Raw genomic sequence first — 12,227 nt, 5'->3', positions numbered from 1 at the left:
TTTGTAAAATTGTTAATATAAAGGCGATATTCAGAGGGATTAGCAGTTTATCAATCAGTAAATGGTCTCAGTGTTCATCAAGGGAATCAGCATTAGATGTGGCCCTGGTCTCATGCTCTCTTCCAAGACTCTTGGTATATTCATTGTAAAGGAAGGGGAGGGAAAGTGGTTCAGTGGGGACTGTAGCAAGGACAGTCCTAAGATACAACAGTCTTAAGAAAGGTGAGTGCTTTAGGTTAAATCCCTTTCCACCATTCCAAACTCTGGAAAAACATAAGAAACAAAGGGTAGGAGGACAGTGCTGTCATATAATGTCTACTTCCTGCTGATGTGGGGTGACCAAGGGAGAAGGGGTCTTAATGCTCTCCAAGTCAGTCTTAAAGTTTTGAGGAGAAAACATGGAAGTCCCAATGACAAAAGATAAAAGATTTAACAACAGCTGAATAAACAATTTAGTTATTTTCATTGCACAGTAAACAAGATTGACAGGTTTGTAGATGCCACTAGGTCTTTTGGTTAGCATAAGGAACACAGAGATGCAGGCTTGCCCGGTGTTTTGTCCGGTTTTGAATCCAAGGCAGCTACTATATTTGGGGAACAGAGATATTAGTAACAGTAGCTTTACATCAGTGTTTTATTTTTTACATTAGGAAAAATCTTTAGCTCAGTTTTTAAAGCATAGGCAATTACATGCCAGTTTGACCAATTTAGAGGCTCTTTCATAAAATTGAACACTCATACTATCTATTACTTTCTCACAACAGGGGCTACTTACTTAAATGTTCTATAGTTTTTCATTTCTACTTCTGTCCATTTTGTGACAAACATTTAAGTCAATTCTTATGCCCTAAATCTTTTCTTATCTAAAGGAAACCAATTTTGTATTTCCTCGATTCTTTTTTCAATGCCTTTCTTTATACTGTTTTATAAGGTTTAGCTTAAATGCTATTCCATCTATGGTACTGCATTCACTCTTTTCTGGTGTCATCTGGAAATGGAAAACAAAGTTGGTAAGTTTAGTTGAGCCTTCCATCCCCAAAAGCACACTGTCATTTTGAGGTCTGTGTGCATCACTTGGTTAGTATGTGAAAGCTCCAGTGCCTGTAAACACTCTGCATACAGCAGCCACCTGTGCTTCCTGAATGCACGTTTCTGTTACACCACCAGCAAGTGACATACCATCACTACAAACAACTCATCTCTTTAATTCTTGCAGTCCCAGAATCTCATTCGTGATCAATTCCATCTTTGCCTGTTTCTGTCAAGAAATCTGTTTGATAGAAACCTACTGTCTTAGTGCTACATCAGTAGCAGTGGCACCTGTGCCAGAAGACCCTTGTCTAAAATGTTCATATCATATGTATTTTTTCCTTAGTGTCTCATATACTTACTATACTTCTTAATTTTTCCATAATCTCTGCTGATTTCTTGGTCTTCTTTTGTTTACTTGAAGACACAGCATTTCTGTCAGCATTAGAATCACCTCCTGTTGCAGGAATAGAATTAATCACAGACTGCGTGTAACTTGATTTTGTATGACTATAATGACATGTGGAGCAGCCTCTTCATCCTTATCTTCTCTGTTGTTAGTGGTGATGTTTCTGATCCTTTGGTATGCAGTGTTGGTACCTGAAAGGAAGCCGTCTTAGGAAGAGTAAAATTCAGATTTTTCTGCTTTACTGTGTTAAGAGTTATAGAGCTTGAAGACATTCAGCATAGCCTAAAGGTTCTTCTTCTCTACTTTTGTGATATTTGAAGCCTGAATTGACCAAGCCTGCTGTTGTGGCATGCCAGTAAATTCTCCAGTAACAACATCAAAACCCACATGGATAGTGCGCTCAAATCAGACAGAGGAGAAATCTCTGGTGGTTCCTTTCCTTTCTTTTCTTCCTTTATCAGTGCTTGAGAAGTAAGAATATTATTTTATTCCTAATTTTTCTCTCTCATCCCCAGTCCAAATAGAGAACCAATTTTCAAAATGCAACTGTTTGATAAAGGATCTTTGCTCTGGTGTTAAAAATGGTAACTGCTAATCTTTATGTGGGATTGTGCTGGAAACTTGTCTTCCAATTCTCCATTGTCAGACCTTAGTCAAAATTATGAAAAGGTCATAAAATCCAGCTGTCATAATGCTTGATAGGCCGAAGACACTGCACAAATAAACGGCTTACAACTGATGGAGAAGAACGGAAATTCTGTACATTCTCAAATGAATCTTATAGCACTAAGGTGGCAGGCATTAGCTACAATAGTATAATTGTCATTTATGTGGGTATAAACTCCTTGCCACACATTGTCAACACATGTAGCAAATTTTGTCAACATATAACTTGTTTGAAGATTCTGTACCTTTAAGCACTGTGCTAACAATAGGAAAGTTAGATTTTGCAAGTCTACAGATGAGCTCTTGCAACAGAACTCAGCCTTTTCGTGCCCCTTCCCCCCTTACTTTAGCAGTGTAGTATCTTGAGCCATTAACATTTTTTGTGTTTTATTAATCCAGAAGGTATATAAAAATGTTTTCAGATTTTTCATCTGATTTGTTCATGCAAATGTAGTTCTATCAAATACCTTATTTTGTCTTACAGATACTTGTTGCACAGACAGATACTGCTGTACTTAGAAATTTCTATTTTAGTTCATTAAAAGCTGAAAACCAATCTGTATCATATACCAAACTGACTTAAAATAAATCTACCTGTTTATTGAAAAAAAAACTGATGGAGAAGGATTTTTTAGGCCTTGGAGTTTGATAAAATTTTGGGTGTCATGAGGAAAGCAGGTCACACGTGAAGAAAGGTCTCTGGTCCCAGCCCTTGTGAGGAGCTGCCAAAGGGTTGGGAAGTTGCCACATGTAGAGAACTCTGCAGCTAAGCTGTGAAACCTGGAAAAAGTTTGAGTGGTAAGAACGCTACCTCAACAGCACTGGGTTCACTGAGCACTGGCCGTGAAAGGGTTAAAATAGTCAGATCTGGAGAGGGTCAGAGACTGGATTGCTGCCCCCTCCACTTCACTTACTTGTGCTGCCAGGGATTTTGAGAACTTATCCTTGGGCCAAATAGATGGACACTGTGTCTGGGCTTTCCCTGGGCTACAGTCTTCTGTCTCAATAGAATAAGGGAACCAGTGTCTCTCACAAACTCTATTTTAGCTCAGATTGTAATATTAATAAAGATGCTTTGTTTTTGCATGTGTCCATGGTAATTTTCCTTGTGTGAATTCAAATATTCTTGCTCGTGGAAACTTGGGGCTCAAGTTCAGCAGAGCTCAAGCGTGGGAGCCTGGTCTCCCCCTTTTCTGTCTGTATCTCTGTGTTATCTAATTTTCTTCTGTCTGGTATCCCATCATGCTGCCTCAGGCTGCAGTTAGTTGCAGGCCAGCAAGAGGGCCTGAAGAGGAGCAAAGAACAATTGGGACAGCAGCGATAGCCTTGAGGTCCAGCTAGGAGACGGCCAGCCACAAAGTGGAAGCCGAACAACCCCTGCTGCAAGTGGCTACAATGCTGGGGGTGGGCAGTGTCTGGATGTTGATTCTTAAGGGAAAGGCTGATAAATATTTGACTGTGACTGGGTTATGGGAGTATTGATAGGAGGGAACTCCAGAAATAAAGCACCTAAATGGTTAGAGAGAAACAAGGTTCGTTTTCTAAAGAAGGCAAAAATAGAATAGAATTGGAGAGGAAGGATGAGGGAGGAAAACAAAATTAGCTGTTACACTAGAAATCCTTTGTGCACTCAGAGTACTGGGGTAATGTCTCTTGGCTTTTTCTCCAAAAGCTAGCACTCTACTCCTTGAGCTATACTTCTGCCTCCAGCTTTTTGCTGTTGAATTGGATATGAGTCTTACAGTGGCCCAGGGTGGCTTTGAACCTTTATCCTAAGATTTGAACAGATTCCAAAATTTGTAGAGATGGTGCTAAGCCTGAGTGGTGTCAGAATTGAATTTTAGGACACAAATTTGGTGTAGAATAACTCTTTGGTGTCTAAAATAGCACAATGGTTGTCAAAAGGCATGGCAAACTCATACAGCACAGATGATCCCCTTCAAAGAGCAAACAAATGATGGAGCAAAAGCTTGAACAGAAATCCTAAAGGACAGCATCTAGGCCCTAAGGTCAAAGCCAATACTATACCCCCGCCCCCCCATGAGAATATACAAAGTGTCTTGGGACAGAGAGCCTAAAATGCCCTGAAATTTGATAACCAAGAGGAGTGTCTTATATTCTGTCTATAAACTGCTTTCAAACCTTGTCTGAATGCATGGAAATGAACAGTACCAGAGTAATACTTCTCTGTAGCTAGCAGCTTGGCACCCATACCTCATCCCTGTAACCCTTGTTACTCAAGAGGCTAAGCTCTGATGATCTCAGTTTGAAGCTATCCTGGGCATGAAAGTCTCCAGTTAATCACCAAAAAGCCAGGAGTGGAGTGTGCTTCAAATAGTAGAATGCCAGCCTTGTAAACAAACAGTTTCACTGACAGCACTAAGCCCCGAGTTGGAGTACTAGTATAAAGGGTGTAGAGACAGGAGTTGTTCCTAGATAGAGAAAGCATGTTATGGACTGGCCTCTTCAGTGGATGGAGACTATACTGGGATGGATTCAAAATTTCTACTGATTGTGTCAAGCCCAAGTGTTGTGAGAAGTGTATTGTCGGGTGATTGGGAACTAAGTGGTATTAGAAATATTAGTTGTCACAAGTGTTTATAGAAGACAAATGGACAACAAGTCATAGAATTTCAAGGTTCTGGGAAGTGTTTCATGTCTGGTGGATTTTAGGCCTATAGAGAAATGTTTCCTAATGGTCGGAGTAGAATAAAAGGCTGTGTGGAAGAGCCAGAATTCTATCTCCTGGATGCTAAAGTTTTCCTTGCTCTCTGCATGGAATGAGTTATGCTATGCCATTCCAGCCCTGACTTGTGGTCTCTAAGACATTTATCCCTTGGATAAAGTGTTGGTTTCCTTCAAACCATGGTCCAATGAGGCTGCTTCTCTGAGTGCCTTTTCTTTTTAATATCTTTTTTCTGTCAATGTATGTCTTTGTTTCTTTATATGTGTGTACCACTTCTGGGGATTCAACTCAAGACCTGGTCCTAGTCTCTGGGCTTTTTGTGCTCTAGGCTAGTGTTCTACCACCCAAACAATAGCTTCATTTCACCAAATTTTAATTGGACATAAGGGCCTCAAGGAATTTGTATCCTGCCAGAATGGCTTCAGATCCTCAGCTCATATCATAGATATGAGCCACTGCTACCCAGCTGAAATACCCTGTTGCATATGCATTCTCTTATGATGTGAGTAGAGGAGGGAGATTTTCTTATTCAGGACTTGAGTGTATAGGATAAAACAAATAGATTTCTTGAAATCAATTATTTACTTCAAACTAAATTTACACAAGACTATAAACATCTGTGGAATCAGTGTGTAGGTGTATACTAGGCAATGCTCACTTTGGTGTGTCTTTCTAATGTAATCTTTCTCTGTATAGATTAGCCAGAGGATGAACTACTTACACATTATGTATATATTTTTTGAAAAATAAATGCTCTGTTTTTGTTGCATCCTCTACCAATTTGGCTATCAGAGTAATACTGGCTTCGTAGAATGAATGGCAGAGTTCCTTCCTTTTACATTTTATGGAATATTCTTGATATTTCTTTAAAGATTTGGGAGAATTCCATAGTGAATATAATCAGTCCTGGGCTTTTCATTACCACGAGAATGTCACTTTTAGAACTATTATGACCAGAACTGAGAGGCTCAGGTGCTCTCCCTGCAGGATTCAGTTCTATCAGATCTCATTATGGAGACAGGAAGGGGTAGGGGGTCTCACCTGATATCATATGTGCTGCTGGAGTGCTTTTAGTCCCATCTAGCAGCAAACACCTATGGTCAGCAGATAGATCTTGAATGCTGATCACTCTTCCAGCCATAGGCTTGGTTATTTTATCTCCACTAATCTTCAGTCCATGGACCAGAAAGCACATCACTGTCCAGCATCTTGGTGCTGCTTTCATTTCTCAGCTTGTCGTCTGGAGTTCCTGGAACCTGGGTACTAATTCCACTATGGGATCTCTTTTTGTTTCTTAGGAAAACCCTAGATTTATTGATTGATTGATTGATAGAATAGCTGGGGACAAAATTCAAGGCCTTACACTTGGTAGGGATTACTCTTCTACTGAGCTTGATTGCCAAATCCTTAAGAATCCCTTAAGCAATGAAATGAAACTGCTCACACAGTGTAGGTTGGGGCCTCCAACTTAGTGTCACTGGAGATTTCACCTCAACTAAGTCAAGACTTCTTTCCTAATGCCTCTGGAGGCCATCTTCCACCTGGACAATACACGTACACTTTGACAGAGTGTGCCAGACTCAGAGCTGCAGCTATTCTTTTCTTGTTTTTCTACTTTTTAAGGCCAGTCTTGGGACTTAGGCTTAAGTACACTGTCCCTTAGGTTTTTCACTCAAAGCTGTTTCTCTCTGCCACTTGAGCCTCCCACCCCTACTTCCAGATGTTTGCTAGTTAATTGGAGATCAGTCTCATGGACTGGTCTGTCTGGCTTACCTTTGAACCATGGTCCTCACTTCTCTGTCTCTTGAGCAGCTAGGATTATAGATGTGAGATACTGGCCCCAGTCCCATGAATGTCTTTGAGCCATCTCCCTTTTGTCTCCTGTGCTGAGGTCTTTAAAGACACATGGAAGTAATACTGCTCCTTATTTTCAAAGGCCCCAAGAATTTAAGTTTCACATAGAAGGCCCTCTTCCAAGATGGTCCTTTCTTCAGATGTTGAGATATGTGATATGGTTGTAAAGACTGTCCTTTCCCTTGCAGGTATGTCATATCCCATGCTAGTACCCTGCCAGATAAAAACACTGTATGTACTAAGGCTTATAGCAGAAGTGGTATTGTTTCTTAGCTAGGTGTATCACCTTGATTACCTTGTGATTCTGGCTTCACCACCCCCCTCCTGGTGAGCCAGTTCTGGAGCTTCACACTCTGAGTTTCTGCTGTCACGTTTGGATGCTTTTCCTTTGTCCTATCTGCCTTTCACAGGTTTGTTCTCAGATTTCTTTTTTTAAAGTCAGTAATGGTGCTTGAACTCAGTGCCTCAGTGCTCTATCTGAGCTTGTTTGCTCAAGGCTAGATACTTTCCCTTGAGCCACAGCTTCACTTCAGGCACGTTTGGTGATTAGTTGGAGATAAAGAGCCTCACAGTTTATTGCCCAGGTTGACTTCCCAGTGTGATCCTCAGATCTTAGCCTACTTAGTACTAGCGAGGGTTAGAGTTTGATTCACTAGCACCTAGCCTTTTTCCTACTTTTAATTTTGTCCTTGTATGATTATTCACTGAGCAGTATTCTTAGTATTGACGCTTGAAGTTTCCAAAGCAATTACTGAAGTTATTCCAGATGAAATCTCATAGCATCTTTCTTTGCCTTAGTATATTTCCTGCATATATGAGGTTAGAAACAACCTGTTTTCTCATTTCTTAAGGTGCTCTTGATGTTGAAGCCTTTGAAAGATGATTTTTCCAAACACTGAAATATACTATCAGAACAAATCCACAGTCATTCTCTGGACATTAAAAAATGTTATAAGTTTTGTAGGACTCCAGACATTCACAAATAGCAAGATCAAAAGAGGATTTCCTTAGGAGAAAAACACAAAGGTACAATGCCTTTGTGCATCTGATCATATAAAATTTTATTCATTGAAATGAGCTCCAGGAAATGGAATTTTTCTTTGTTGTTGTTGTTTTCTTTTTGTCTTCTTTCTTTGTGCATTTATCTGTCTTTGGCAGGTTAAGGGGAACATAGAAAAGGACAAAGGGTGAATAAATAAAGAAGTGGTACTCATTAGATACTATGTTGTAAATAAACTAAACAACTTGTGTGTAGGATGGGAAGGCAAATGAGGAGGCAGGAAAGAAAGTTATGGTATTGTCAAAACAGAAATGCACTCAGTACCTGGTAACCCCTGTATACATCACCTTTATAATAATAATAATGTTTTTTAAATTGATGGCATTTGGCCAGATGCCAATGGCTTACAGTGTTAATTTTAGCTTCTCAAGTTAGTAGAGTATTATTTGCTATTTCAGTTGTGCATAGCTGAAAGTGTTATAGTATTTTTTTTTTTGATTGGTCATGGGCCTGAACTCTGGGCCTGGGCGCTTTCCCTCAGCTCTTCAGCTCAAGGCTAGTGCCCTACCACTTGAGCCACAGCACCACTTCTGGGTTTTTCTGCTTATGTGGAGCTGAGGAATCAAACCCAAGGTCTCATGCATGCAAGGCAAGAACTCTACCACTGAGCCACCTTCCCAGCCCCCGTGTTAAAGTATTTTGCACATATTTCCCTTTGTGTGTTTTGTGAATCAGGGCCATGGAAGTTAGTCTATGTGCAAAGTTATCTGGATTAGATAGGTATTCCTTGTGTGTTTTTCAGATAGAAGTTTGTTCATTAGTCTACTGACCATGGTAATCCTTTAGTTTGTCTTGCACTGCAGATATTTTTCTTCTTAGCTTTCTTTTGTCTCCCTTCATTTATATGTATTAAACATCTCCATTTGTTGGTCTATTAATCATTACAGTCCAAGTTGTATTGAATGGTACTTTCTATTGTTCAATTTTGTGGACAATATTTTGAGACAAGAGTGTTGGGAGATAAATCTGGAACTGAGCTAGACTTATCTCAGGAGGCTAAGATGGAAGGCTCACAGTTCAAAACAAGACTGCTTAGGAAAATCTGTGTCTCTTATCACCAATTCTACAAATGTCCAGAGGTGGAGCTATGAATCATGTTGTCAAGCTCTAGCCTTGAGCCAAAAGCCTAAGTGACAGTGCACACATCCTGAGTTGAAGCCCTGACAAAAATACACAAGTCTAGAAGAGGTTTTGTAACCCAGACTGACCTGGAATTTCAGATGGTCCCAACTTCATCTTCTCCAAGGCTGAGATTTCAGACATTCACCACTATATAAGGGAAAATGTTCTAATTTTATCTTTCCTGATTCAAGACAATTTGATTATCAATAATACAGAGGAATACAGTACATTTTTCTCAGTAGATACTAGTTTCCTAAAATATAATATTGTAGTCAGTGCTCTTACCTTGTGATGAATCTAATGTGTCCAGAATGTGTCCTTTCCTTTGATTTATTTTGCTAATCTCTGTACAAATCATGTATGTAGATGAGTAAGTCCCATTCTTTTTTAAAGATATTTTTTATTCAAAGATTCTCAAAATAAATAAAACAGAAAAAGCTAACAATCTGATCAAATGTATAGTTCAAAAATGTCTTTTGGTGTTTAACAAGTCCTAGGAAAGAAAACTACGAGTTATCTTGAACCGGACAAATAAGTTACCACCAGCAAGTTTGTGGTGCTAGTAAAACACAAATAAAAAATTAATTCTCTTGATCATATAGCTATCTCTATGAAAATCTTTTTTCAATCTGTACAAATGGTCTTTCTTCATAAATTAATATTTTTATAATTTAATGGCTGTCTACTATGTGATGTTTAACTGATTTTTTTTTAATGTACAGAGGTTTGTTTTACCACATCTTACCCAGATGAGTATGGCACTTAGTTCAGACATTTCTAGCAGCAGATTTCCTCTCCCCTTCTGAGCTATCCACTTTCTTTCTTAACTAATGCAAAAAAATATCAAGCAGTGAGAGACCCAGGTTCAGAAACATACTCAGTTCATGGAGGGTGCTGCATACAGTCTGGACTTTCACAAAGCAGTAATATTTCAGGAAGCATAGAACCAATAATACCACAACTTAAAAAAAGGAAACAAAATAAAAAATAAAAAATCCAAAACACATTTCTCTTATGACTATTTAATTTTTTACTAGAAGTCCCATTCTCTTGTCTCTGTTGCATCGTATTCTTGCTAGTTAGCCCTTTCTTCCTATCTCAGATTTAAGGAGTACTAGAGTGACAGATTTGTGTGTGAGAAGTACTATGGGGAAAATTAGTCTTGTGATTATAAAATCATCAACTGTATGGACAACATTTAATAAAATGTGTTTCATCTCCACTGCTGTGATTTTTAACTCTTCCTTTTATAATTGTATGTATGATATTTTAGGAGAGAATAACCTTTAAGAATGTGGCCTGAAATTTTACCCTAGAAGAATGGATTTTGTTAAAACTTTCACAAAAGAAGCTCTACAGAGATGCGATGTTGAAACCTTGACAAAGCTGTCCTCTATAGGTAAATATTCCCTCACTTAATCAGTGTCCTGTTCATGTGTTTGAGTGATTCGGAATTTTAAAAAAAATGCATGATTTGAAATAAAAAGTGGCACTTTGGGTGAACAGATCAATGTGAATATAATATGCTCACATTATGCATGCTTATAGTTGGAGTCTTCATATTCTTTTTTCTGTAGTGTTGAAGGAATCAATGATTTCTCTTTTTCAGAAAAGAAGCAGGATGAATAAAATGCTGATGCTAACTATAAAAATCCAAGGGCAGAAGTAAGGTAATTGAGCTCACCAGAGTTCATACTGTTCTTTCACATATTGTAGCGTGGTGGGATATTTGGAAACCAAGTGGATGATACAGATTCTTATAGATAGAAAATGATTTAATCTTAGAAAATTTTTGTTTTAAATTTTGAACAAGTGGAACTCCAAAATTTGAAAATTCAGAAATTTAAAATACACAAATATTGGGACTATTTGGAGAATACCATAAAGAACAGGAGACACTTTCTAATGGTTTAATGCTTTCAAAAAAAGTTCTGACTGTGCATGTTTTTTTTTTAACAGAACTCAATTTTTAGAGAGACTCTATGAACATGAACGCAGTAGGAGAGCCTGCAGGAAATTCTATCAGGAACAAATCAGCTATAGAATGCACAATGAGGAAAATCCATGTGCAAGTAAACAATGTGGAAACTCCTTGAGACATCCCTTTTTTTTCACAGACAGGAAGAAATTGACAGTGGAGTTAAACAGTGCTGTAAATATATGCATTGTAGAAAATCTTTCCCTCATCCCAATGCTATTGAAGAGCACAAAAGAATTCACCTGGCAAGAAACCCTATGGATGTAAGCAATGTGGGAAAGCATTTCATTTTTACTGTAGTCTTCAAAGACATGAAAGAATTCTCTCTGGAGAGAAATCTTATGGATGTAAGCAATGTGGGAAAACCTTCCACTTGACTACTCACCTTAAAAATCATGAAAGAGGGGCTGGGAAGGTGGCTCAGTGGTAGAGTGCTTGCCTTGAATGCATGAAGTCCTGGGTTCGATTCCTCAGCACCACATAAGCAGAAAAAGCCACAAGCAGTGCTGTGGCTCAAGTGGTAGAGCACCAGCCTAGAACTGAACAGCTGAAGGACAGTGTCCAGGCCCAGAGTTCAGCCCCCCCATGACCGACAAAAATAAATCATTGAAGAACTCACACTGGAGAGAAACCCTATGGGTGTAATCACTTCATCCTCTAACCTTCGAACACATGAAAATACTCACAAGGCAAAGAAACTTTAAGCATGTCAGCAATGTGGGAAAGCCTTTACTCTTCTCTGTTTTCTGCAAAGACATGAAGAACACACTGGAGCAATACCCTTCAAATGTAAGCAATGTAGGAAAACATTTGTTGTTCTACTGAGTAGTTACAATTCTAGAATTATAGGTAGAGGTTCTTGTTCCTGGATTGTTTTGTTCTTTGACACAGAATTTCACTATTAGTGTTGTCCTGGATGCCTTCGGACTTGTGATTTTCCTTCTTCAAGAGGGTAAGCTGTTTCATGTGTGTCCTCACAGTGATCATGACTACTAGGGGTCCTGAGATGATGAGAAGGGTTCTAGGCATAGACTCCTCTTTTTCTGCAATGATAAAGCAATCCAGGAACAAATCTCAGTGATTTTCTGTTCCCTGAGCTTTGGGAGAATGTAGGTAGCTGTTGGTTTAGGCACAGGCATCTGCCAAGGTCCTCAGCTAGGGATTGGGGTTCCTGAGATGTCCAGATGGAAGTGGGAAAATTTTAGCAGCCTGTCTGGAGATACCAGCCTGGAAGCTGGATGAGGGATGGCTGGGGAGCTTCTCCATCCTTCATACACCATGTGTCTCACTGACCCCAGTTGATATGAGTTTGCTCAGGAGGCAAGACCTCATACACAGCCTCTCCTTTGCATAAGATATCACTGCTCTGGTGCTGGTGACTCTAAGAGTGGTGGACTCAAATATTGAATTGCAGATCTGTCCC

General features: G+C 39.2%; 1 long non-coding RNA gene and 1 pseudogene across 1 annotated transcript; both read right to left on the bottom strand.

The window, feature by feature from the left end:
* Window positions 1–901: 901 nt before the first annotated feature.
* Window positions 902–6,574, bottom strand: LOC138814327 (serine/threonine-protein kinase PAK 2 pseudogene; annotated as a pseudogene).
* Window positions 6,575–7,706: 1,132 nt separating this feature from the next.
* On the bottom strand, window positions 7,707–11,552 carry LOC138813560 (uncharacterized). Its single transcript, XR_011367847.1, has 3 exons — window positions 11,491–11,552; window positions 8,913–8,973; window positions 7,707–7,793 (listed from the first exon to the last, which is right to left on the bottom strand). It is a non-coding gene; the product is annotated as an uncharacterized lncRNA (long non-coding RNA).
* Between the last annotated feature and the right edge of the window lie 675 nt (window positions 11,553–12,227).

Source organism: Dipodomys merriami, unplaced genomic scaffold (assembly GCF_024711535.1).
Source record: "Dipodomys merriami isolate MVZ:Mamm:240054 unplaced genomic scaffold, mDipMer1.0.p SCAF_6, whole genome shotgun sequence".
In the NCBI taxonomy this organism is placed as follows: domain Eukaryota; kingdom Metazoa; phylum Chordata; class Mammalia; order Rodentia; family Heteromyidae; genus Dipodomys; species Dipodomys merriami.
This window is presented reverse-complemented; position numbering and strand designations above follow the sequence as displayed.